Source organism: Equus caballus, chromosome 21 (genome assembly GCF_041296265.1).
Source record: "Equus caballus isolate H_3958 breed thoroughbred chromosome 21, TB-T2T, whole genome shotgun sequence".
NCBI lineage: Eukaryota > Metazoa > Chordata > Mammalia > Perissodactyla > Equidae > Equus > Equus caballus.
The window spans coordinates 47762056-47787037 of record NC_091704.1 but is presented as its reverse complement, the minus strand read 5'-3'; the positions used below and the strand labels follow the sequence as shown (position 1 = coordinate 47787037).

The window sequence follows — 24982 nt, the reverse complement described above, 5'->3', positions numbered from 1 at the left end:
AAAACAGGGCTTTGGCAACTCAAATTGACTGTTCAAGACTCAACTCAAGGCATTCCTCCAGGAAGCCATTGCCCAGGCAAGATAACACTCCCCTTTTCCATGTCCCAAGTGCACCATATCCAAACAGATCCCAGTTGGAACTGTACTATACAGAGTACTTTAGAAAATTGGACAAAAACACATGCAGACCAGTGTGCTCTAATCACTGCCCCGATTGACTTACATAGCTCAAAATGCACAAAAAGCACCCAAGAAGGATTTTGAAAAAAGGCAATGCAGCATCCCATAATTCAGGTAACCAAAGAAGAAGAGTTCAGCCTTAAAAACAGAATCAAAATACTCGCAAAGGATTCGTATACAAGCGGGATCTTTTTATGTTTATTATTTTGTCCATTTCCAGAACTCTGAGTCTTGAGATGTTAAAATAATAAAATATTGTTAAAAGTAAAGGGGCTTTTTAATCCTTCACTCACTGGCCTTACTGATAATAGAAAGAAAAATGCAACGTGTAGCTTAAAGTTGGAAAAAATATACGATTTTTCCACCCGTTGTGCAAAACTTTTCTTCTCTAGAAGAGCATATTTAGCCCACTAGTTCCTCAAAAAAGGGAAGGGGGCATTATTTGGACCTTTGAATTGAAAGTCCCGGCTTGATTCAAGGCCCCCAACTTAAAAATAAACAAACCAACGGAGTCAAGAGTGAATAGCAATTCACTGTGGAAATAATTAGCTGGAACAGCTAAACTATTGAAGTGACCCTTTCTTCAGGAACAAATCTGAAAAAATATAAAATATTGTAAACTGCTTAATTAGGCTTTTGGTTCTCTAGATTGTGTGTTTTTTACTTCAGTTTATTATGCTGCCATGATGGTAGCCTGTTTTTTCTACACTTTGCAGAGCATCCTATGTACCTAGGAAAAGACTGTTATTTGGAAATTCGTGAATAGATAACGAGAATTTGTTTGTTATAATTGATTCTGATTATAGAGAATGCTGCAGAGAAGGAAAGTAGGGATACAATGAGCTGACTTTAACCAACCATTGGTTGGTTACGATGGACTGTAACCAACCATGAAATAAAACTGTGTCACGTGAAGGTGTTCAAGAAGACGCATTACTGACAGCTGCAACATTTGAAATACACATGTAAGCACTATGTCTATTATTGGGTCTATTTTTAAAGTGTCAATAGGCTCTTCTATGAAATAAAATATTTTATGTCCTCTTGACTGATAGTAAATGGAACTGCCAATATATATGAGAAGTAAAAGTTTCCCCAAATTTTATTATGAAGGCTGCTGAGGAGAGTTAGCTCGGATGACCTTCACCCTTTGGAGACTCAGAATATCTCTGCTTTTCAAGTAGTTTGCTATATCTACAGACACCATCCAAGTTGGAATTAATAGCCTGAACATAGGCATGATTTAATCAAAATGTCCTTGGTGCCTAGTCCAGCATTTCAATTTAAGAATTGAAATCCAGTTTCTACATTTTAAAAATCAAATCCATTCTCTACGGAAAATTTTTACAAAACATCTTGGCACCTGCAATGCTGAAAATAGATCCAGCCCTATTTAAGAGAAAGTAACGGCGAATCAGGGATTTGTGCAATGGCAGTAAAATGCAGTTAAGTGTGGTCGTGCCGGGTTTTAGTCTAGAGACAGGGGGTTTTTATAGCACATTATAAACTCCTGAAACGGGAGGTTATTAGAGGTTCAGTTCTCTAACTGTGTGGTTCTAGCAGGCTCTGCTCTGTTGCACACTTTATTCTCCTGCTGGGAGCTCTGTCTTCTGAGGTGCAGAGCACATCCATCAGCCTTTTTCAGCTGTTAGCGCACTTCATTTATTCCAGTGTTCCCTTCATCTTCTTCCCTTGCCTCTGCCCGCATGGACCTCAGAGATCTACAGTTCTCTTTGGCCTCTTAACAGGCATAATGGATCACCAGCTGAACCATGATCACACAGCCCTTCTTGCTAGGAAATTATTTCTCTCTTGCTTCAAATGTTCTTTCCCTTCACTTGGTGAATCCCTTTGCTGCTGTTCTGGCTGTAGTCTTGCCTATATGCAAAGAGAGAAAACTTGGTCAAAAACGCTGACTTGCCTTTTGAAGTTCTCTCTCGAGTATTGGTCCTTTCTTGATCTTTTCCCAAAAATAGAGGTTTTATATATATATATATATATATATATATATATATATATATAAAATCTCCAAAATGAAAATACTTGCTCAAGAAAAATGTGTTATTATCATCAGGTCTCTATTATTTATGTCCCCAATAGATTACTGTTCAATTATTCAACTATTTGTAAAATTAGCTCTGCTGTCTTATTAATATTAGAGTCCTCTCATGTTGAAAAGTACTTTCCTAAGTACAATATTCTGTTTTAGAAAAAAAGAAAGCTACTAAATTTTATGAACAACTAGAGATAACGAAATAGCAAAATTCCCAAAAAGAGGCAATCTCAAACCCTTGAGACTGTTAGCTATCTTGCTATACTAACGTCCATATCTGTTCCATACTATTTTCATTAATGAATGATGATTTGGTTGGTCTAACCCCTCCTGGAAGAGCTAAAGTACGTGCTAGTGGAAACATCACTAGATTGGTGACTAGAGACCAGAATTCCAGTCTCAGATCTATGTTGATTAATCAAATGGTTCTGGGAAAGTCACCTAAATTTTGGGGACCTCAGTTTCCTCGTGTATTAAGAGTAGGTTGGAGTAGATCACTATGATCCCTTCTAAGACTAGTATCCTAGGAGAAAATTTTAACTAACTTCCCCTTTTTTCATTGCTTAACTCTCTCCTTTCTTTGTGGTCCTACCGGCTCCCTACTATGTCCCAAAGTGGTGGTCCATTTGGTATCAAAATTAACCTATCCTACAATGGGGCCCCTGAGAATTAAGAAAGATCTCATGATGGAATAAAGATCCCAAGAATATCTTGACCGTCCCCCAGTTTTGTCCCAATCCAGTATTATACAATGGAGAGAATAAAAAAGGAATAGTCAGCCAATTCCTATTGCAAACATGGGGGCAGTGTAATTAATCTCCAGGAAGGACGGCTCTTGCATTTAGGAAAACATCTTGAGGGGCTTTTTGGATAGCAAAGGTTAGTTCCTCCCACCACTTGCACCAAAAAATAAAGGACTAAATTCTTTGAAAAGGTATCTCAAGTTTCTGCCCATGAAATAGAAGTGTCAAGGATCCCAAAAATTAAGGAAGAGATGATGTGTAAGGCAGCTTGAGAAAAAAAGGGATTTCTAAACACCAATCAATTTTAAGAAATATTTAGACTTCATGTTGAATGCGTCACATGGATTTACTCCCTTCACCACTCCATCTTCTTCTGCCACATTCCAAAGCTCTGGTAAAAGTCTGCTGCCCATAGCAGGCTTGCACTGGTGAAACTTGAGGCAGAAAAAGAGAGGTGGTGTCTAGTGTGGAGTGAAAGAATAGGAAAGCCAACAGAGCCTCAGGAGCCGTGACAGTGGGAGTCAGACTGCAACACTCATTCACCAATGAAGGAGAGATGAGGTCTCTCCTGCCCTTGGGCACAGCCACCCTGACTGTGTTTGAACATACTAGAAACCTTCATAGTTCCTATCAGCATACAGCATGGAAGCTGGAATCACCATATTTAGCTATTAAAAGCTAGAATGACCCTTGAGGTGTGAAGATGAAAGGGCTCGAGGTGACAGTCATTGACCCATCCCTGAACTCACTCCCTTAACCCTCCCAACACATTTCCCCAAAGCCTCATTTTTTTCTATTTCCATCAAATACTGCCCTCCTGATCTACTCAAATGTGAACATATTCCCTGAGTAAAACAGTTCAATATCCAGTGATCAAGAGAAGGTCATCTAGCCTCTGTCCACTTTGCAGGTCTCTGGTCATCTCTGTTGCATATCAGCACTGCTCTAGGAGAGGGGGCTGGGGAGAAGGCATGTGAGAGCCGTGGTCTTCTAGGCCAGATGACTGTAAAGCTGTAAACAGGATTGAGACAAGCTCCCCATAAAAAATAGGATACAGGCATCGATTCTCTCCCTCTACATCCTCTGAAGATTGCAAATCAGGACAAATCACTCTTTATCATCTCCATCTTTTTCTTTACCTCTTTCTAGCTTTTTATTACCCTCTTTCACACACACACACACACACACACACACACACACATAATTACACTTGAAAAATCAGGTAAAATAAGAACATGAAAACTCGTCTTTATATGTTGCTTAATGATGACATATATCTCTTACTTTGCTTTTTCCAAATAGAAATAGCTTTTTTGTTTTTTATTATCCTTATCAATGCTTATCATAGGATAATTAGAACTGCCAAAATGGATAAAGGAAAAATAAAGGTCATTCGAGATGCTACTAGTCAGATAAAATCACTGTTTACATTTTAGAGCATAATCTTCCCAGTTTTTTCTAAACATGATGCTTATTTTTTTCTTACAAATATTACATATGTTATTCATACTATTTTATACACACTTTTTTCAGCTAAAAATATATCATGGACCTCTTCTGATTTCAAAAGATAAATATGTGCCTTCTCATGGCTAAATAGTATTCCATTTTATAAATGTACACAAATCATTTAGCATCCCCAGTTTATGAATATTTAGTAGTTCTTTTCCTAATTTTTTCTATTAAAAATAACACTACCATGTTCATCCCTGTACAGTTATGCATTTTTTTAACTATTTCATGATGAAAGTTCCTAAAAGTGAAATTTTTTTATCAAAAGGTATTTGCATTTTTAAAAGTTTTGGTCCATAATACCAAATAACTCTCCAGAAAGATAATCTAATTTTGACCCCAACCAGAAAAGTATAAAATAAAAATCACACACACACACATCCTTGCCCACCTTGGAGACTATTAATTGCTTTCATTTCTGCTAATTTTGTTGTAATATGAATTCATTTGATTTCTACTGCAAATGAGATTAAACATTTCTCCATATGTTAATCAGCCATTTTCATGTCTTCTTCTGTGGATTTTTTTCTTTACATGCCAGGAATATTAGCCATTTTATTTCATGTATTTTGCAAATATTTTTCCAGGTGACTATTTATCTATATTGTTATTGCCGTGGAGAAATTTTTATTTTTTACGTACTCCCATCTAGCAATACTTTTCTCTGCCTTCCTGCGTTTGGTGCCATACTTAAAAAGGCTCTACACAGATCAAGATTATAAAACCATTCATCTACATTTTCTTTTGTTCTTTTTCAATTTTCATGTTAAAACATTTAATGCCTCTGGAATTCAATTAGGGTAAGATGCAATTCTTTTAAACGAAATGGTCAGCACGTTGTCCCAACAAATTTGTCATCTACCCTTTCCTCCACTGTATTAAAATTCCACTTTTATCACATACTGAAGTATTATACTTACGTGGATCTATTTCTGGAACTTCTAGTCTATTGTGTTAATCCATATATACCTATACCACACTGTTTCAATTACTACTGTATTCTATTTTAATACTCAGAAAGTGTATCTCCCCTATTTCTGTTTTCTTTCTTTTTCTATGTTTTTCTCAGATATTTCTTCATCCAAGTTAACTTTAGAATCATTTGCACTTTCAAAAAAATATGCAGTGCTGTCTTAAAAAGAAAAAAATCTTCACTAAAGTAGAAATCAGATTGAATTATCTGAGAGAGTGGAGAGAAATTCTGACATAGTGGGAAGCCAAAACCTGCTCTTGAGGATTGACTCTCAACTAAAGCTACAAATTTGGCAAGTTTTTAGCCTCTCTGAATCTCAGATCTTTATCTGCAAAATGGGGCTAATAAAACCTACATGTAGTGACATCTGACGTACTCTTTGGTCACCCGTCACTGGAACCCCATTCCTAAATTTGGAGAATTCTTCACCTAAAAATTCTTGTGAGAGGCACTGCTCCTTTATAGAAAGCTAATAATGCTGGGTACTCACTCTTCCACCTTCTTTTGAAGCAAAGCTCAGTCGAGAGACCTAGATTCTGCCTGTCATAGGCACACACCCCAGTTTGAAGTCAGTAGCTGGTGAAACAAGGAAAAGAGTCCACGAAGAAAAATCTCTGGCCATGAAGGCAATGTCAGCAGTTGCTGGAGTAGCAGCAGCAGTAGTGTCTACGATAGAAACCCAGGGTAAGGAGCCGTGATGTCCTCTCTGAACCTGGTTTTCCAGGTGTCTCAGAGATTCCAGAAGGCTCTCTATATCCTTTCCTGCTTAAGCCAGTCAAAGTTGGTTTCTGTTCTTTGCAACTAAAAATCCTGCCTTATAACGATCCACCCTGGGCTGTCTGAGCAACGAAGTGAGAGAAAGCATGCATTCTCAGCATTCTTGATACCTTCCCTTTCTATTGACCTCCCTTCTACACCCTGATCTGTCCACCACAATGTTAACCCATAATGGACCACAGCAATGAGCTCCATGCTCCCCTGGTTTCTAATTGAGTTCAGCCAACAGAAATCCCCAGCATGAGATGTGATGGAGGAAGGAGAGCTGGGGAAAAGTATTTACTCCCCCAGCTCTTTCTCTAAAGGCTTACTGTTCAGGGACTATATCCCTTCCTTGAGCTAGACCTCTTAGCAGTCAGTCCCCCCTCTCTCTCTGAGTTCCAGCTGTCCCTCAGGCCCAAGGGTCATGAAGACATTCTAAGTCTACTCTTACCAGCCCCGAGGTAACTCACAATCTCTTCCACAATTCTACACAATACCAAAACATTTTTTAATTGTCCTATTATTATGTTCTTCCCAAATTTCCTATTTTTACTTAGTTTTCTCCTTTTTGCCTGGGCCCCCATATGCAATCAAAAGCTCCTAGTACAGTGCCTGGCTGATAAGAGGGCTCCAGAAAACTTCCGTGACTGAAAATATCAAATGTATTCCTTTTTTGTTTTTCCTATTCTGTTGATATGGTAAAGCCAAAGAGGCAAGAATGAGATGATTTAATTTTGTGGGCATCTGAAGTCCTCTGCCGTTTTCAAACAAAGTTAGTGGGGTCTTCTGCCTCCTAAGACTCAGAGCAAAAAATCTAGAAGTATGTCCCTCACATACAAATTTGCCCAGTTCATCATCCTCAGTAGACACTTGCACCAAAGTTTCTCAAAGCTTTGTTCATGCCCATTTAGGCCCACAGTAGGTGCCAGAGGGCGTACACACACATAGAAATGCCACTGCCACCTTCACTCATGGCTGCCCCTCCCCTGCTCCCCAAATGTAATAGGGATCCATCTAAAACTCAAGGACCTCCCTCACCCCTTCCACTGACCGATGTTGGGTCTGGTTTTTACGGATCACAGCACTCTATCAAACTGTGTGCAAATTTCTGCAGACTCTTTGGAGCAGCGAAAACTTCCTTTTAACTGAACTCTCCATTTTCGTATAATAAATGATAGTAAATGCTACTTGACTGTCCAGTTTTTTGGTATCAATATATGAGTGTGAAGTGCAATTAGCCATTGAAATAAAATTGGTAATGAATACTAATTACTTCATTCTGTGGGCTTTGGGGTAATGTATTCCAAGGCTCTCCTCATTACTTTGAGAAATTGAGAGGTGGCTCTATAGCAATCTACAGAAATTCTGAAAAGTACTTAAAGCGTCAGACATTAGCTGAAGCTCTGTATAATTGGATCTCTTCTGCACCCCTTGCATACAAGTTTTCTTGACGCAGAGCCCTGAATGCATAAAGAAAGGAGAATGGAGAGAGAAGAGCAGCTTCAATCTGCTTTGCTGTCATTTGGATCTTTCGAGTTTTGAATTCTTTTGGCAGCTCTAATGTAACAGAAGAGCTCTTCCTTCAGTGACTATAAAATCCCCACTTGGAATGTTTTTCTCACACAGTTATGTGAAACTTGCCAATGGCTACTTTTCTTAAAATTAATTCTCACCCTCGATAATGATTTACAGAAGTTTACTTAAGTGCTGATAGCAAATACTAAGAGCTGTAAAATGGATATCTTTGCCACAGAAGAAAAGTGCTATCTCTACATACTTAAATGTTCGAGAATCAAACACAGTTTCATTAGATTCCAAAATAAATATTGAAAAATGAAAAATGTCACTCTTTACAATTTGTTATACTCTGTGTTATTATCAGTAATTCCTGTCTATTGTCACAACAAAAGCAAAATGAAATCACTCTATAAGGATAGGAAATTCCTGACGTAAGGAGGATGCTGGTTGTTGGGAATACAGAGAAAATAGAAAACCTTTTTTTCTATTAGATAGGCCCTTCACTTGAAGTAAAGCTAGATCCTGGTTTCACCTCTGCCACTAACTGCCCTCAAAAAAAATCACTTGACATCTCTTTTTTTTTGAGGAAGATTAGCCCTGAGCTAACATCTGCTGCCAATCCTCCTCTTTTTGCTGAGGAAGACTGGCCCTGAGCTCACATCCGTGCCCATCTTCCTCTACTTTATACGTGGGGCGCCTACCACAGCATGGCTTGCAAAGCGGTGCCATGTTCGCTCCCGGGATCCAAACCGGAGAACCCCAGGCCACCGAAGCGTAATGTGCGCACTTAACCGCAGTGCCACCAGGCCAGCCCCATATGTGACATCTCTTGATCTCTGTCATCTGAAAAGTAAGTTAGCCTAAATGATCTCAAGGAGCCCTCCCAGCACCAATTTTTTTAAAAATTCCCACAAAAATCCAGTAAATTTTACTAATGGGGAATTAAACCAGAACAAATCTAACCCCTTTCATTAACAGCAAAAATTGTTTTTACCTTATTTGAAGGTTTACTTCAATTTTTAAGATAATAATGATAACACTCTTTAAATTTAAAAGTCCTAGACAAAAATCAAAGTTAGCATCAGGTAATGCATGCTTTGCTTTTGTGCCAAAAGTATCTGCCATATCACAAGTAAGAAGACACTTCTTCATAGGTAATGTGCAGTCTCCAGCAGGGATGGAATGGGAAAAACATCCACGTTTTCTTAAATCTCACTCTAATCGTAAGATGTTAAACTCAGGGTCTCGCCGTCTCTCTGCGGTGCTGCAAAGTTCATGCACATCCTCACAGAAGGGCTGAAGCAGAAGGCACAATGCCAGCGCCCTGGCCAGAGTCCTGCCTCCCATTATTGGACTCTGACTGCCCCAGGCTATGGATGAGAGACTGTGGAGAATGTAATGTGTGCCCCGTCTGCAGCCCACACAACTAGCCACTTGCTCAGGTCTTCAGGATTGCCAGACGATGAATAGCGCGATGTGGAGCCATATTCTGTTCTATTCTAGTCCATTTATTTCTGATGAGCTCAGGAGCAAGTGGGCTGAATATATGAAGGTCAGCCAGCACCGTGGCAGGATGAGAGAGATGTGAGAACTGAACTTCCAGCTCCCAGCACTAGTTAATGGAAATAATAGAACCGGAAAAGATTGGTAACCGTTTGCAATGAGTGACCTCCCACTACAAACTAATACATTCATGTTTCTTTCGTTTTTGACTACTACTGTTGATAGAATACCTTGAATGAATCCATCAATCCATTAATCTGCTTTTTTTAGAACCAAAACGTGCACAGGAGAAGGTTAATTTGTCTTCTCTCTCTCTCTCTTTCTTTTCTCTCCCTGAAAACAGAAACAGCACTGGCAGGAGAGGCAGCAGAAAGGCAAGGAAAATCTGCTCCAGAATAAATTGGTTGTGCTGAAATATTTGTAATTAAGCACGATAACCAATTACAGAAATACCTGGGGTAGTTCAGTGATTCGCTCTCCCACGTCAGAGGTCTCCTAATCAATTTGAAATAACCAGACGCTGCTATAGAAAATAAGCAAGATCACAGCACTTGCTAATGAGTCTCAAAAATGGATTTCACTGCATGAAAATGTTCATTGTCAGGAGAAAGACTGTTTTCAGAATCTTGCAGGTCATTTCCATTTGCATTTGATTGGAGAAAAGTCCTTTGTTCTTTTCTCCCTTCCCACATCCTTTACAATGCTACTGATTTTTTTTTCTGGTGATTTAGTATTTTTGTATCAGTGTGTTGTACCAAGCCCTAAAAATACATCAAAATAAATCCTTTTGTGCTGAAGTAGCTAGTATCCACTTCAATTATTACTTAATTTCACTGTGTTGAATGGGTTTCCTTGAATTTCAATTTGCAGATGCATGACATGGAGAGAAACTGTTTGACAGAAGTTGCAGTCAAATTCTGAAAGCAACACAGAAGCCCCATCCGTGGTGTATCATGGACAATAGCTTTTCAACGGCTCTCAACCGCAACCCTCTCCTCAGAGATGTGAACTACAGTGGGCAAGCATTTTGAGGGCCACCATTCAGGAACATGGATAGACCTTTAAAACTACGTGATAGCATATCACAAGCCTGATGAGCATCCGCCTTTGTACAGAAAACAAACATGGGCAGAAGAGGCAAATCCTTGAAAGAGGGGAGACCATGACACTTGATTTCTTAGAGGTAACGTGACTTAAGACATCCGCAGCTTTGCGGTGTCATGACCACTGCATCGTGTGTGAGCCATTCATAAATCTCTTAATAAGTTTATGGTTTAAATACTCTTTCCCAGATCCTACTAGGAGGAACTTGGTATGTTTCTCCTCTCTCTCCTCTTTGTCTTCTGTCCTATTCTTTTCCATGTCACACTCTCCATTACCCCTACTTCTCTCTCCCTGTTCCCCCCTCTCTCACTTCGTTCTTTCCTCTTCGTTGTTCTAGCTCTCTGTGTATATTTGCAAAGCCTGTATGACAGAACTTGTTTCATCTCTTCACGCCTCCCTGAGGACCATAAGGAGCAGAAGACATGTGCTCCAATGTGTGCACCACTTGCTCGTTTCACAATGCTCTAACCACGCCCTTTCCTGTCACCTCTTTTAATAGAAAAAATTGCCATGCTCACAAATAAATGTTCTATTCAGAGAGGCACACAGTTTGTGCTAGGTAATTCATCGTCCAAAATTTTTTTGAATGCAAAGAAATTTTTGTCCCAAACTGTTATCAGAACTCTTGCTTGTCTTTTTTAACCTGACAAAGTACTTGGTAAATAGTAGAGTCCCCTGTCTTTCTAAAAAGCTTTTGGAAAATTCTCGGGTGCAATCCTTGAAATAGCTTTGCTTCTATACTTGGTTTTTCTTCCTTTGCTTTCTAATGATTTCCCTTCTCCTTTACTACCCGTGTAACACACACACACACGACCCAAGGAAACTAATAGAATATTAATGATTAAATATAAAAATATGTACCTTTGCTGCAATGTTATTTCTTCAGCTCTTCTTATGGCTGCTTTCTTTGCATCTTTCAGTGTTAGCTTAAATGTCTCCTCCACAGAGATCTTGCCTGACCACTCTGGATACAGCCAATCTCCCTCCACCCTGTCAATGCCATTTTCAATCACGTAAATCTATTCTGTATTCTTAATAGTGCTTATCGGTGTCTAAAATTATCCTATTTATTTGTGTGTACATGTATTTACTATAAACATATCTCTAAATGTATATGCTCGTGTATGCATATATATTTGTGCATGTGTCTATACATATACATGTGTGTGTATTCATTTGGGTATATATATATATATACACACACATATAAGTATATACATACCTGTGTACGCATGTGTGGTGTGTGTGTAGCATTCCCAGAAAGTAGTTCCCCAGTTTATTGTGAATGTTCCTCCAGAGACAGGAAGCCCAAGGCCAGCCAGACCTTATATGTCAAATCACCCGGCCCCACATCAGAGTTCTGCAGCCATGACAACTTGCTGTGCTTTCATTTTCCATCTTGAAGTCTTTAGTCTCTTGCTGCTTGACGTTCCACCTTATAAACTCTCCTAGAGAATCACAGCTCCTGTCCATGATCTCCCAAGTGTCCTTTGGACCAGATACGGGATACTGCTCCTCTGATGCTGAAGTCAGCTCTCTTCCTCCATTGCAATCTCTACTGACCTTTACTAGATGTAAGAGGAGAAATCTCAGCCAGGGAGATCCCAGCCTCTGGGTCACACAGCCTTTTTTTTGGAGCAGTTTTAGGTTTGTAGAAAGTACAGAGAGTTCCTGTATATCCCTCCACCCCCAACTCCCACACACAGTTTCCCTTATTATTAACATTTTACGTTAGTGTGGTACATTTTTTACAATCCATGAACCCACATTAACACATCAGGAAAAGACCATAGTTTACATGAGGGTTCATTCTTGGTGTTGTACATTCTACGGGTTTTGACAAACATATAATCACATGTATCCACCATTACAATATCATGCAGAATAATAATCTCACTGCTCTGAAAATCGCCTGTGCTCCACCTGGTCATTCCTCCCTCCCCTTGAACCCCTGCCAACCACTGATCTTTTTAGTGTCTCCATAGTTTTGTCTTTTCCAGAATGTCATATAGTTGGAATCATACAGTACGTAGCCCTTTAGATTGATATCTTTCCCTTAGCAATATGCACTTCAGGTTCCTCTATGTCTCTCCATGGCTTGATAATTCATCTCTTTTTTTTTTTTCTGCTTTTTTCTCCCCAAATCCCCCCAATATATAGTTGTATATTTTTTTAGTTGTGGGTCCTGCTAGTTGTGATTTGTGGGACTCCACCTCAGCATGGCCTGATGAGCAATGCCATGTCCACACCCAGGCTCCGAACTGGCAAAACCCTGAGCCATCAAAGCGGAGTGCACAAACTTAACCACTCGGCCGTGGGGCCGGCCCCAACTCATTTCTTTTTATCGCTGAATAATACTCCATTGTCTGGATGTACTGCAATTTGTTTATCCATTCACCTTCTGAAGGACATTTTGGTTGCTTCTGAGTTTCAGCAATTATGAATAAAGCTGCTATAAACATTTGAGTGAAAGTTTTGTGTAGACATAAGTTTTCAACTCATTTGGTTAAATTTCAAGAAACATGATTTCTGGATGGTATGATAAGAGTATGTTTAGTTTCATAAGAAACTGCCAAAGTGGCTGTACCATTTTGCATTCTTACCAAAAGTGAGTAGGAGTTCATGTTGCTCCATATCTTCAGCAGCATTTGGTGTTGTCAGTGTTCTGGATTTTAGTCATTCTAACAGGTGTATAGTGGTATCTCATTGTTGTTTTCATGAAACCTTTATCTATTGGATTTTTCCCTCTCCTGAAAAGAAATTGCACAAGTCAGTGTTTTCCTGGGCAACACATATCTTGATTAAGAGCTGGCTATTAAAAAGATTTTCCCTTAGAGTTAGCCAAAGTTGTTTTCCCTATAACTTTCAGATACTAATGCTGGTCAAACTTTTGAGAACATTCAATCCCAGACAAAAGTCTTTTCCTCATGATAAAAAAACCACCATTTGGGGCCAGCAGAGTGGTGTCGTGGTTAAGTTCGCACTCTCCCCTTTGGCAGCCTGGGGTTCACAGGTTTGGATCCCAGACACAGACCTGAACATCGCTCATCAAGCCATGCTGTGGTGGTGTCCCACATACAAAATGGAGGAAGACTGGCATGGAAGTTAGCTCAGGGACCATCTTCCTAGAGCAAAAAGAGGAAGACTGGCAACAGACATGAGCTGAGGGCCAATCTTCCTCACACAAACACACACAGAAACACTAGCACATTTCCTCTGAGTTTTCTCTTATCACAGAAAAATATTCATTTCACAGCATAGACTTGAGACCCTCTGACATTCTCTAACTACTTTCCAATTTGTCTATATCCCTCTGAAAATGCAGAACCCAGAATTGTACACAAGACTTCAGATAGAGTCTGACCGATGCCAAGGGAGCAAACTTCACCTCCTTGTTTCTGTTCTCCAAAAGTCTGACTCCATTGGCCTGTGTGGCAACCCTCTCGCCGATCCTTTCTGAGAATCTTCTTCACTTCTATGTGCAGTTGCTCAGCAGAGAGGTTTTTCTCTGCTTTGGTGTTGTTTTGTTATAAGGCAGGCCTTTACCTTCATCCCTACTAAATTTCATCCTGTTAAAGGAAGCTTGTCAAAACGGTTTCAGATTCTGATTCTGTTGTCTAATACATTTGCTATCCATCTCAGCCTCGGGTCATTTGCAAATCTGATAAGCACACATTCTATGTATTTAGACACATCATTGATACATGAATTTAACAAGACATGGCTAAAAGCAGAGCTCAGCAGCCCAGCGTTAGAACCACCTTCAGGCTGACATCTTCCAGTTAATCAGCAGCTGTTGATTAATTCCATATAAAGTGCCATGCTAGGCACTGCAAGGGATGCAAAGTGGTCCAGGTTACCCTTTCCTCAAGGGGACGTTTTCAAGGATTTTGAGCAGAGAAAAAACATAATTGAAGTATTTCTGGAAGATAAGCCTGACTGTGGAGTCCAGTAAGAATTGAAATAGCAGAAGTGGTAACTTAGAACACTACTATAATATTGTAAAACAAGAAAGAGAAAAGCCTGGACTACAGTCTTTATTTACAAAAAAAATTATTGTTCATGAATGAGATCATGTTATCAATTTATCTTTCATGTTCCTGTTAAAATTAAGCAACCTTACTAAGTTTTCAGATGAGACTAGGATTTACTTCTATCCAAATCAACAAGCAATGGATAATGTGTTTCCTGTATATCAAGCACAAATATAACTTTCTTCTTTCTCCCTTGACTCACGCAAAGGCCAGACACATACGCAACATATGCACAATCAACTATGGCATATATGATACTTTATTCTAATAATGTATCTGCAGTCAGGGAATATTTCCCAGAAAAAAGTGACATTGATATTCTATTGAATCAGACACTGGAAGGGTAAAATTTAGCTTAATTAAACCAATATTTTCACAAGGTGGGATATTGTAATCAAGAATAACTCAATAAATCTATAACATCTACAGTGTTGTCTCAAATTTCAGACAGTAAAAACTTCAAGCAGACATGTTGATCAAGTTTTTCCTCCCTTGACTGTAAGAATTTCTTGCTCCTGAAGATGACTAGTGCTTAAAAACTTTAGGAAAAAGACAGAAGCAAGTTTATACTCACAAAAAAATAAAAGTGTAAATTGCTAACATTCTTAGGAGGAATTAAAGATGAAAATGATTAACGTGTGGCTAAAAATAGGAACCTAAATGGAAATGAATGAGTACTTCCTTTTCTTGTGTTCTGTGTCTTTCTTGGAATCCCCTCTTTTTAATGCCTTGCCCTAGGATAATTTGTCTGGAGCAAAGTTCACTTAAGATATGCACAGAAGAACAAAGGATGTGATCACCAAGCAGGAAGCTTCTGAATACATTCCCTATGTCCATAAAACCCAAAGGCTCTGGAATGTCTGTCAAGGCAAATTCTAACTTTCACTTCCTGGGGAGTGCATTCAGAAGAAACAAGAAGAAAACAAAGGAAGGTGAGCCTTGTAGGCCTGCAGTAAAGCAGTAACTCAGACTTGAAAGCTAGCAAGTAAAGCATGCCATTGAGTCACCAAGGGCTCAGAAACAAGCGTATTACCCCTGCCATTTATGGACCATTCTTTGCTTATCCACCGCAACTCCTCTCTTCTCATGCTGCCTTTATAAAGCTGGTTGGCTGAACTTCTCCAAACATAAGTGCATCAGCACTTAAACCAGAGTAATAGAGTACTATCCCCACTGTTGCTCAAACTCACAAGATATCTGAACAAAGCTTGAGGAAACCTGTTCTAACTTTTTTTTAATATTTGACGCTTTTTCTTTAGTTTCATGAAGTTGTCATTCATCTCAGGCAGGCACTTTGAAATTTAGTTTTTTCTTTAATGAACTTATTTGGTAAGCATCGTTAAGAACAAAAAAATTAATATAATCCAATCAAATAATTCTATATATAGCTATTAAATGTGAAAACATTGCTAAATAGTTTAATGCAATGGGGGAAAAAGCATGAGAAACATACATTAACCTCCTAGACTTTTATTGAATTTTTGCTGAAGTGATAAGCAATTATAGAATTTTTAAAGAAATATGCAATATTTATTTCCAAATCTATTATTTTTTTCTACACAGAACTAATCAATAATCATTTCCTTTTAACCAGATTCTGTGTATTTTACACAATTCACGGTTAGTTTGAATAATATTATCCTAGTCCATCTTTCCCCATTGAGTTCTAGTTAAGAAATATTTTTTGAGAGCTGATAGTACCAGGCACCTCCTAGGTCCTAGGAATGCAAGGGAAAACCTCAGAATTCCCCATCTTAAAGAAATTACTGTTTTGTAGGAAAAATAGACGTGTAGAGAGATGGTAACTATTTAATATGACTAATGAAAAGATACAGGTAATTTGGAGTAACACAAAACAAGAAATAATTACCTCTGGATAATAATCAGGACAGATTGGTGGTGGGATTTATCTAGCCCTAATTTTGAAAACTCAGAACTCCACCTTAACCATTCCTAGGCATGACGCATCATCCTTTCCCCTGGCAGAGATCCCAGGCCAATCTGGTTTAATATGGTTCTCTGGGTGATAGCCCAAACAAAAGGAATTCTACAGGATTCGAATTTGATTCTGGTTCCGCTGCCTGGATTCTTTTATTAGATTGACATGGTCTTAGATCAGAAGAACAATGACCACTAAGGTCTAATGACCATAGACCATAATGATAACGACCCCCATGAGTACTCCACAATGGCTCAGTGGGCAGAGGTTGGGACATTCGAAGTCTCTGTAATTTTTATAATGATGTTCCGTCCCTCTTGCACCTCACATTTCTAGATGAAAGCTCTAAGAGTAAGTGAGGGATGACTGGAAAAACGTAAAGATACTTGAAGAAGACATAACAATTTTGTGACCATGGAGGGAAAGCAACAACTTAGACATCTGGAAAGGGAGCATCTTAAACCCTGGAAGGTTCAGAGAAAGAAGGAGCTTCACACTAGAACCTTCCTCATGAAGGAAACACTACAGTGTAGATCTCCCAAGAACCTTAAATTTAGCTGACCAGTGAGGTCTTCCATCCCCTGTTGGTTGTCTCTGACTAGAATTTGCTCACAATTCTCCTCACGGAGAAGTCCATCAGAAACAGCATGCAAAACCTCCTGAACCTCCCATGCAAAATACCTATTAATATCTCCTGGTGTCTTCCCTTCCCTCTCCCCTAGTCTAAATCATTCCATGGGGCAGAAAAATGCCACCTGGCTACCAGTGTAGACAAACAGGAAAGATCAAACTGACTGTCCTCAGTCATTCTTTCTGAAATCAAGGACTATGCTCACTATGAAAACTGAATGGGAACCATAAGGCTTAGCAGCCAGCCAGAAGACCACATTGGAGGGACTGTCAACCTCTTCTCTGTGACCAATGTAAGTCCCACTTGGGAGGGCCCAAGAAGTGGAAATGGTACGTTCTTTCCAGAAGTACTTAGTGTAGTCCCAGGACTGTACTGCTTGTGGGGAAGCCAGACATTTACTTGCATCCCTCCCAAAAACACCTTGACTTGTACTTTAGGGGTGAGCATAAGAGACCAGCAAATGTTGGGAAAATACCACCAGTGGATTATGTAGCCAAAGGTTACTGTGAATATCTTTCCAAAATGAGGGCCTTGATTATTCAGGGGAGCTTCCAGGAGGAACAGATGACTTGCCATTTACGCGCATCCTGTGGCAATTATCCCTACGATGGGAGCCATCCAATTAGAAAACTTTGTACAAAATTTGTCCTTGACTTAAGTGATCAACAACACCACCTCAGCCCTGGAATGCATTCAGGTCAGCCTCAACTCCCTGGCCAGGGTTGTTACAAATGACAGACTTGCCCTAGACATGCTCTTTGTGGGCCAAGGTCTATGCAATCAATAATTCATCCTACTGTATCTGGATTAATGTTTTAGAAAATGGGAAGTCAATACAGATGCATAAGGAGAAAGCTACCTGGCTTTCTAAGATAGATTCTCATAGTTTATGGGATGTGTTCACCCAGAGTAGCCCTAATCTTGTGAGTCGAAAGTTTCTACTTCAAACACTAATTTCGAATTTTTATTAATTTTTTAAATTAAGAGACTTTTTTTTAGAGCAATTTTAGGTTTACAGAAAAATTAGACAGAAGAACGAGAGTTCCCGTATACAAACCTCTCTGCCCTCCGCTGCTACCACACACACACAGTTTCTCCCATTATTAACATCCTCATTAGTGTAGTACATTTCTTACAATCAATAAACCTACATTGACACTTCGTTATCAGCCCAAATCTATAGTTAACATTAGGGTTCACTCTTGGTGTTGTACATTCTACAGGTTTTGCAAAATACACAATGTCATGTATCCTCCATTACAGTGTCATACAGAATAGATTCACTGCCCTAAAAATCTCCTATGCTCCATCTATTCATCCCTCCCCTCTGACTCATTCCCATCCCTGCCCCAGTCCCTGGAAACCACTGATCTTTTTTTGACTCCATAGTTATGTCTTTCTCGGAATGTCAAATATTTTGTATCATACGGTGTGTAGCCTCTTCAGACTGGCTTCTGTCACTAAACAACATGCGTTTCAGTTTCCTCCATGTCTTTTCATGGCTTGATAGCTCATTTCTTTTTACCCCTAAATAATATTTCATTGCATGATGTACTAAAGTTTGTTGGCCCATTCACCTACTCAAGGACATCTTGGCTGCATACAAGCTTCGGCCATTATGAATAAAACTACAGAAGAGAGAATTTTTAAAAATCTATCTTTTCCTCTCCCTTTCTAAGGAGCCTAATTTTCTAGAAAATCCAACCTAATGGAAACCCCTCTGGAGTCATGCTATTGCTTTTGCTTTTGTATTTTAAACCACAGCAAGGAAAAAATAGGAACTTTTAACAGTGACCTTACTTTCACAGAATACAAAAATTTGTTTTAATTTTGATCTGATACTGATGAACTTGAGTATCTTAAACTCAATTATTTCTATCTGAATTTTATTAGGCTGCCTGAGCAATTTGTATTTCCTTTCTTCCCAGGAGATTTATAATGATGTCCCATAAACTGAAAAATATCTGTCCCATACACATGTGTTCATATGTTATACATATGAGTGCAATGCTTCTCTTTGCAAAGGCGAGAGTATTTTCTCTAAAAGTCTATTTGTAAAAAAATTAATAAAACGTACTTGAATTCTCACACTCAATTGCCACTTTTCCACAAATTAATTACACTAATGTCTAGGACTGGAATTCAAGCTAACAGGTCTACATAATGAGAATTTCATTTATAACCTTTGGACAGCCTCAAGTCCTGATTTGTTCGAGGACGTTCAAGCTAAGGCCTCATTATCCATTACTGATAGCTGTCAATAAGATAACATTATTTTATCCTGTGAGTCTTACATTGATTTTTTTAACCCAATGTCAGCTCCATTGAAAATACAAGTTCTAAATTAAACTGACAGATCATTTCCTGCCCAATAAACATGCAAACCAGACCAGGGAAGCCTATCTCCTGAGCACACACAGGAATGTGGACACTGTGTGCCTTTGCTCCTTGTCTGACCTCGCCAGGTACACAGCAGCTTCTTTGCTCAGGGCTGTGTTCCTCCTCTGCACACCTGAGTCATTTAGGCTCACTTAGTGCTGTGCACAAACCCCAGTAAACAGGCACAGGGCTGTCCCTTTGCATCAGTGGCTGTCCCCCTCAGTCCTCCATAATGAGTGATTTAGCTACACCTCCATTTGTCACCAGGCTGCTCTGCATGTACATCCTCTTAGGCTGGATTTAATGTTTCCACGAACTTTATTATATCACACTGCTTTTCACTTAAAATAATGTCTGCATCATTTCATTACTAAACTAGGTATAAATTATTTTTATCCCAAGTCCATTCAGCGGTATCACTTTAATATTATTCCAAAAGTCTTGTGCCTTTTCCTCCCTCTTGATGCTTAGCCAAAACTTCCAAGACTGACATCAAGGACCTTCCTGCCTATAATCTGAATTACGACTACTAAATCTCATGAACGTATCCCCAAAATGCTTTTAACATGGCTAACTTTTACTCCTATGTATAAGATCCTTATATAAATATCCACTTATGGGTCAATGTGTTTTGAAATCTGCCTTGGTTTTGGTTTTGACTTCACTTTTGTTAGCTTTTTACATCTGTTTTGGTCTTCTCTCTCTCTTTTTTTTGAAGAGGAAAGATCAAGAATATTACTGATGTGAGGGTCATTTTTCCTCGCAACTTCTCCTGAAGCAGTAGGTGAGCTCTTTCAAGGTCTGTCCCGCACGAGGTGGGAACTACTCTTCATCATTCTCCACCCCTCACAGGTATTAAGGAGGTGGTAACAGTTTGTAAAAAGGGTCAGAGGCAAACGTTTTATTTTACTTTATAAAAGCCAAGAAGTGCTACAGAATTAAAATATTAAAGAATCTTGAATAAGAGATTGTCAAGTCAAAAGTAGTGTTTCAAAGGAATTGATCTCCATAATTCCTTCTCTCTAGGTTTTACCACTAGCTTAGTGTGGGCAAAGGCCATAATCACTCCCCATCACTGATTGCTTAAATAAAGATTTTGCTTATGATTTTCCTGTATAAGAACAAAAGTGTTTCTTAGAAGTAACGATAACAGAAAAGCTGTGATATAAACAGGAGAAAAGTTCACAAACAATCTGGCTATAAATTATCTCCCACATGGGAGACATCACCTTGACATCATAACTATAAATTAGGATACTAGTCAGGACTTTAAAAAATTTATTTAAATATGAAAATATAAATGTCTCATTTTATGTATGCTGATAAAAGCAAAGAATAAACTTGTTCCAAAAGCCAATAACTGAGAAAATGGCATATGAAAGACAAAAAAAGAGTATGAGTGAGAAAGAGAAAGTGATTTTAAAAGCAATTTGGTATTTTAGAAACTAATTCCTTACTTTAAGAAATCAGAAGACATATTTCAATGCTGTGTTTTAGAAACAAGAGTACAGAGAAGTTTGGCATTTTAGTAACTGGAAATTTTGCCACACTTCTTTATTTGAGGGGCCACTGATTTTCTCCTTGATTCAAATGTCAATTTGACTGTGTGAACTATTAAAACTATTGACGGAAGAAAGTGCAAAAATGAGAGAAAGAAAGAAAGAAGGAAATGGTGCTCCCATTTAAAAAAAAAATCTTCACAAGGAGCCAGCCTGCTGGCATAGTGGTTAAGTTTGCTCCACTTCAGTAGCCCTCGGTTCACAGATTGAGAGCCCAGGTTTGGATCTACACACCACTCAGCAAGGCATGCTGTGGCAGCGACCCACATACAGAATAGAGAAAGACTGGCAACAAATGTTAGTTCAGGGCCAATCTTCCTCACAAACACACACGAAAATCTTCACAAGTTATTACAACACTGAATTAAAAACCAAAACATTTTTAAAATAATTTTTCCAATGATCAACAATCATTTCACAAAATCGATACTTATTGAGAGTTATTTTTTTGTAAGTACTATACACTAACAACAAAAAAAAACAGAAGAAAAGGCAAATAACTCTGAAATTAAGCAGCAGTGATAGGAAGGCAAACATTCTCCCGACAGGCACAAATGTTCACTTTCTTGTTACCCATATCCAGTGTGGGGCACCCCTCAAAACCATGTTGTGCTTTGTACACCTACAATGGCCTTCTTAACCAGGTCTGAACTGCTCCTTTGGTGAGCAGACTAATGATCATTCCTGCTCTGATCTCATTGGAGAAATAGGAGTTGACAAGTTCCGTCCAGTATAAGGCCATGCAGACACAAACCTATCTCCCTAAAAAGCCCAAAATTCCAAGTCCAGACAATTACCTGTATTCTCATCCTTTTAAACAAAGTTATTTACAAGTCCTACCTTGGCTTCTCCAACCCCACTCACCCTTTCAACAACTTTAAACTTTTAGGTACTTTTAACAATTGGGGACACATACTTCTCAATATTTCCCTAAGATTATACAGAAATACAAACACACATACACATTTTAAAGAACTGTCATCATACTATACATATTTTTCACTCATCAATACAGCACAAATATTTTTTATGTTAGTATGTATGTACAACTTTACCCTGTTCTTTTTAATGGTTACATAGACTCCATTGTAAAGATATGATGTGATTTATTTTACCATTTTCTTATTAATGGACCTTTATGTTTGGGAGGGACACATTTGTATTTGTGATGTTTTGAACCCATAACTATAGGTGAGATTCCTCAGAATGATACTTCTAGGTTATAGAAAATGTGCATTGAAATTTTTAATAGTTATTACCAAACTAATCTCCAAAGGTTTTACAAATTCCTTTTAACACACTAGTGTATGCAAAGGTCGTTTTCATGCCATAGCATAGCCCAACATAGCACAGTACAGAATGTTTTCTAGTTTTTTTCCTATTGCCCCAATCTAATAACAACAAAAGTGTATCCTGTCTTAATTTTCATTCCCTTAATTAGTATTTAAAGTGAACAACTTTTTATATGTTTATCCATCCTTTCCAGCTCTTCATCTCCAAACTGCCTGTGCATGTCCTTTGTCCATTCTTCTACTAAGGGGTTAATATTTTTTCTCACTGTATTGGAAGACCTCTTTAAATATTAGGAATATTTGTCACATATGCCCGCTACATATGCTACAAATATTTTCACATTAGCTGTTTGTATTTTAACTTTGTATTTGCTGTCGTTTACAGAATTTAGAACTTTAATGTACTCAAATCTGCCCATGGTGATTTCTTTATGGGTTCTGGCTTCTGTGTGTTACTTAAGAATGCCACTCCAACCTTAGAAACATTTTCTTTGAATACTTTTGTTTTTTTTTTAAAGATTGGCACCTGAGCTAACAACTGTTGCCAATCTTCTTTTTTTTTTTTCTGCTTTATCTTCCCAACTCCCCCATACATAGGTGTATATCCTAGTTGCAGGTCCTTCTAGTTGTGGGATGTGGGATGCCGCCTCAACGTGGCCTGACGAGCGGTGCCATGTCCGTGCCCAGGATCCGAACCCTGGGCGGCCGCAGCGGAGCGCACGTACTTAACCACTCGCCCACGGAGCCAGCCCCTGAATACTTTTATAATTTTTATGTTTAGATTTCTGATCCATCTGTAGTTTCTCTGTTGTATACGGTGTGAGGGGGAAATCCAATTTTTTTTTCCTTTTGAATACGGAATTGTCCAACTGTCTCATGGATTTGAAATACCATGCTTAACAAACACTAATTTTGCCAAGGTGAGAATGTGCATATGTGACCACAGTCCAGTTGGGTTCCATTGATCTGCATGTCTACTTAACTTCCAGTCTCATATTATTTTATTGCAGTAACTCTTTTGTCTCTTTAATATTATTGTGTGTACCTCATTATTATTAATTTTCTTGGAATTTTTTCTCTATGGACTTTCATATCAACTGCTGATTGGGATTGAATTATATTTTTTTATTCAGTTAGTAAAGACTGACATCTTCACATTATTAATTCTTCCCATCAAGGGAAAATTCTTCTGGACTTCATTTTATGTAGGACAAAAATGTTAAAAAATATTCTAATGGGTCCTAAAGGAAAAGCATTCATGAGAGTAAATTTTAAATCAACTCTCTAACACAGCAGGATATAATTATAAAGAAACTATGAAGCTAATTCCTTGAATCTTTTAAATCTGTACTTTGCTCTAAAATGAGCATAATCATTTGTCATTTTAAAGACTATTTTTTATTTTCTAACACTTCCTTTGCTTTTGCCCCACCACACACCCTCGCAGGGGTGAAGGTATTGGACTAAACTTGGCATGTATAAAGATTTTGTCACAGAGATAATCAAGAGAATTGAAGACGTGTCATTTAAGACAGGCTCAGTTTAACTCAGGTTGCAACAATGCATGGTTTCCTCCTCTCTGCCCAGCCAGTAGGATGACCTGGTGCAAGGAGCTCAATAAATGAGCGATGGTGTGACAAGATAGAGCATTCCATCACCTTCCTTATGACCTCTTTAACCCTGTTTCTGAAACTATCAACCAGGGAGACAATTAGTACCAGTTACATTCTAGTCTTGTGACATGGACAGCTATTCACCAGCAAAGAGACCAATTCATTTCATCCAGGTCGCTGAACAATCGCTGGATCATAAAGACTTTTAGTCACTGCCAAAGTGAACTAGGTTTGAACCACTAGACCCAGTTGTGTGAGTCCATCTATCATTGCCATGCCAACTGGTCACCCATACAGACATTGCATTAAATGCAGTAGCCTCCCAGATGATTTATAAGTTCTCCTCCAAATACAAGTGTATGGCTTGGATATGAAAAAAGTTACACAGAAAGGAAGTAAAGATATTTTCTATGTCTCCTACCTTCTCATTCTAATCTATCTATTGAACGCATCATTATTTAATGCATGCAGTTATGAAGCTCAAATCAAAGACAATCCTTACTTCTCTTCTGTCTCAGTTTCTCTTGGGCCTTATGCTGCTCACTTCACGTAAATAAGACATACCCCCCAAAAAAATGATTCAGTTATAAAACCTATTATGGTCATCTTACAAAAGACAGAGGGTTGTAAGATCTGAAGGTCTAAGTTACAAAAGCTTTTATAACTGGTTTTTTTTCTCTTCTTCAGACCTAGATAAAAGTTCAGTGAAGTGGTTAATTGTCCATCCAAAGTAAACAATGAAAGATGATAGCTGTATAAAATAATAGAAGCCTGAAGAGTCTCAGACACTGTATAGCACTGGCAAAGTACATATTTTGGATACTGGCTGTGCGTCTAAATAAGATGTGAGGTCTGAATGGGATAAATTTTCTGAACCATTCCTGAGGAATATCTACCAGTGTTTCATCTTCCTGGGCTTTGGGTTTTTCTGTCAACCAACACAAATGAAGATAAGCCAGTCCTCCTCTAGGTAAGAGAAAAGAACAAAGCCTTCTGAGTTTTTTTTTTTTTTTTTTTTTTTTGGTAGCTGGTGTTATTCTTTAATCTTGAATGGAGAGCAAGATCTGGAGCAGAGTGTAAATATTTATCATCTATCTTCATCATCACTTCTTCAGATTAATTCTATATTTTAAATCTGAATTCATTTCATTTTGTGGTGAAACTAAAAGAGATTGCTCCATTTAGTAAAT

At 38.5% G+C, this 24982-nt stretch overlaps 1 long non-coding RNA gene across 1 annotated transcript; it reads right to left on the bottom strand.

Moving 5' to 3' along the window:
- Positions 1 to 353: 353 nt before the first annotated feature.
- On the bottom strand, positions 354 to 16416 carry LOC111769824 (uncharacterized). Its single transcript, XR_002802631.2, has 3 exons — positions 16250 to 16416; positions 12949 to 13095; positions 354 to 2058 (listed from the first exon to the last, which is right to left on the bottom strand). It is a non-coding gene; the product is annotated as an uncharacterized lncRNA (long non-coding RNA).
- Between the last annotated feature and the right edge of the window lie 8566 nt (positions 16417 to 24982).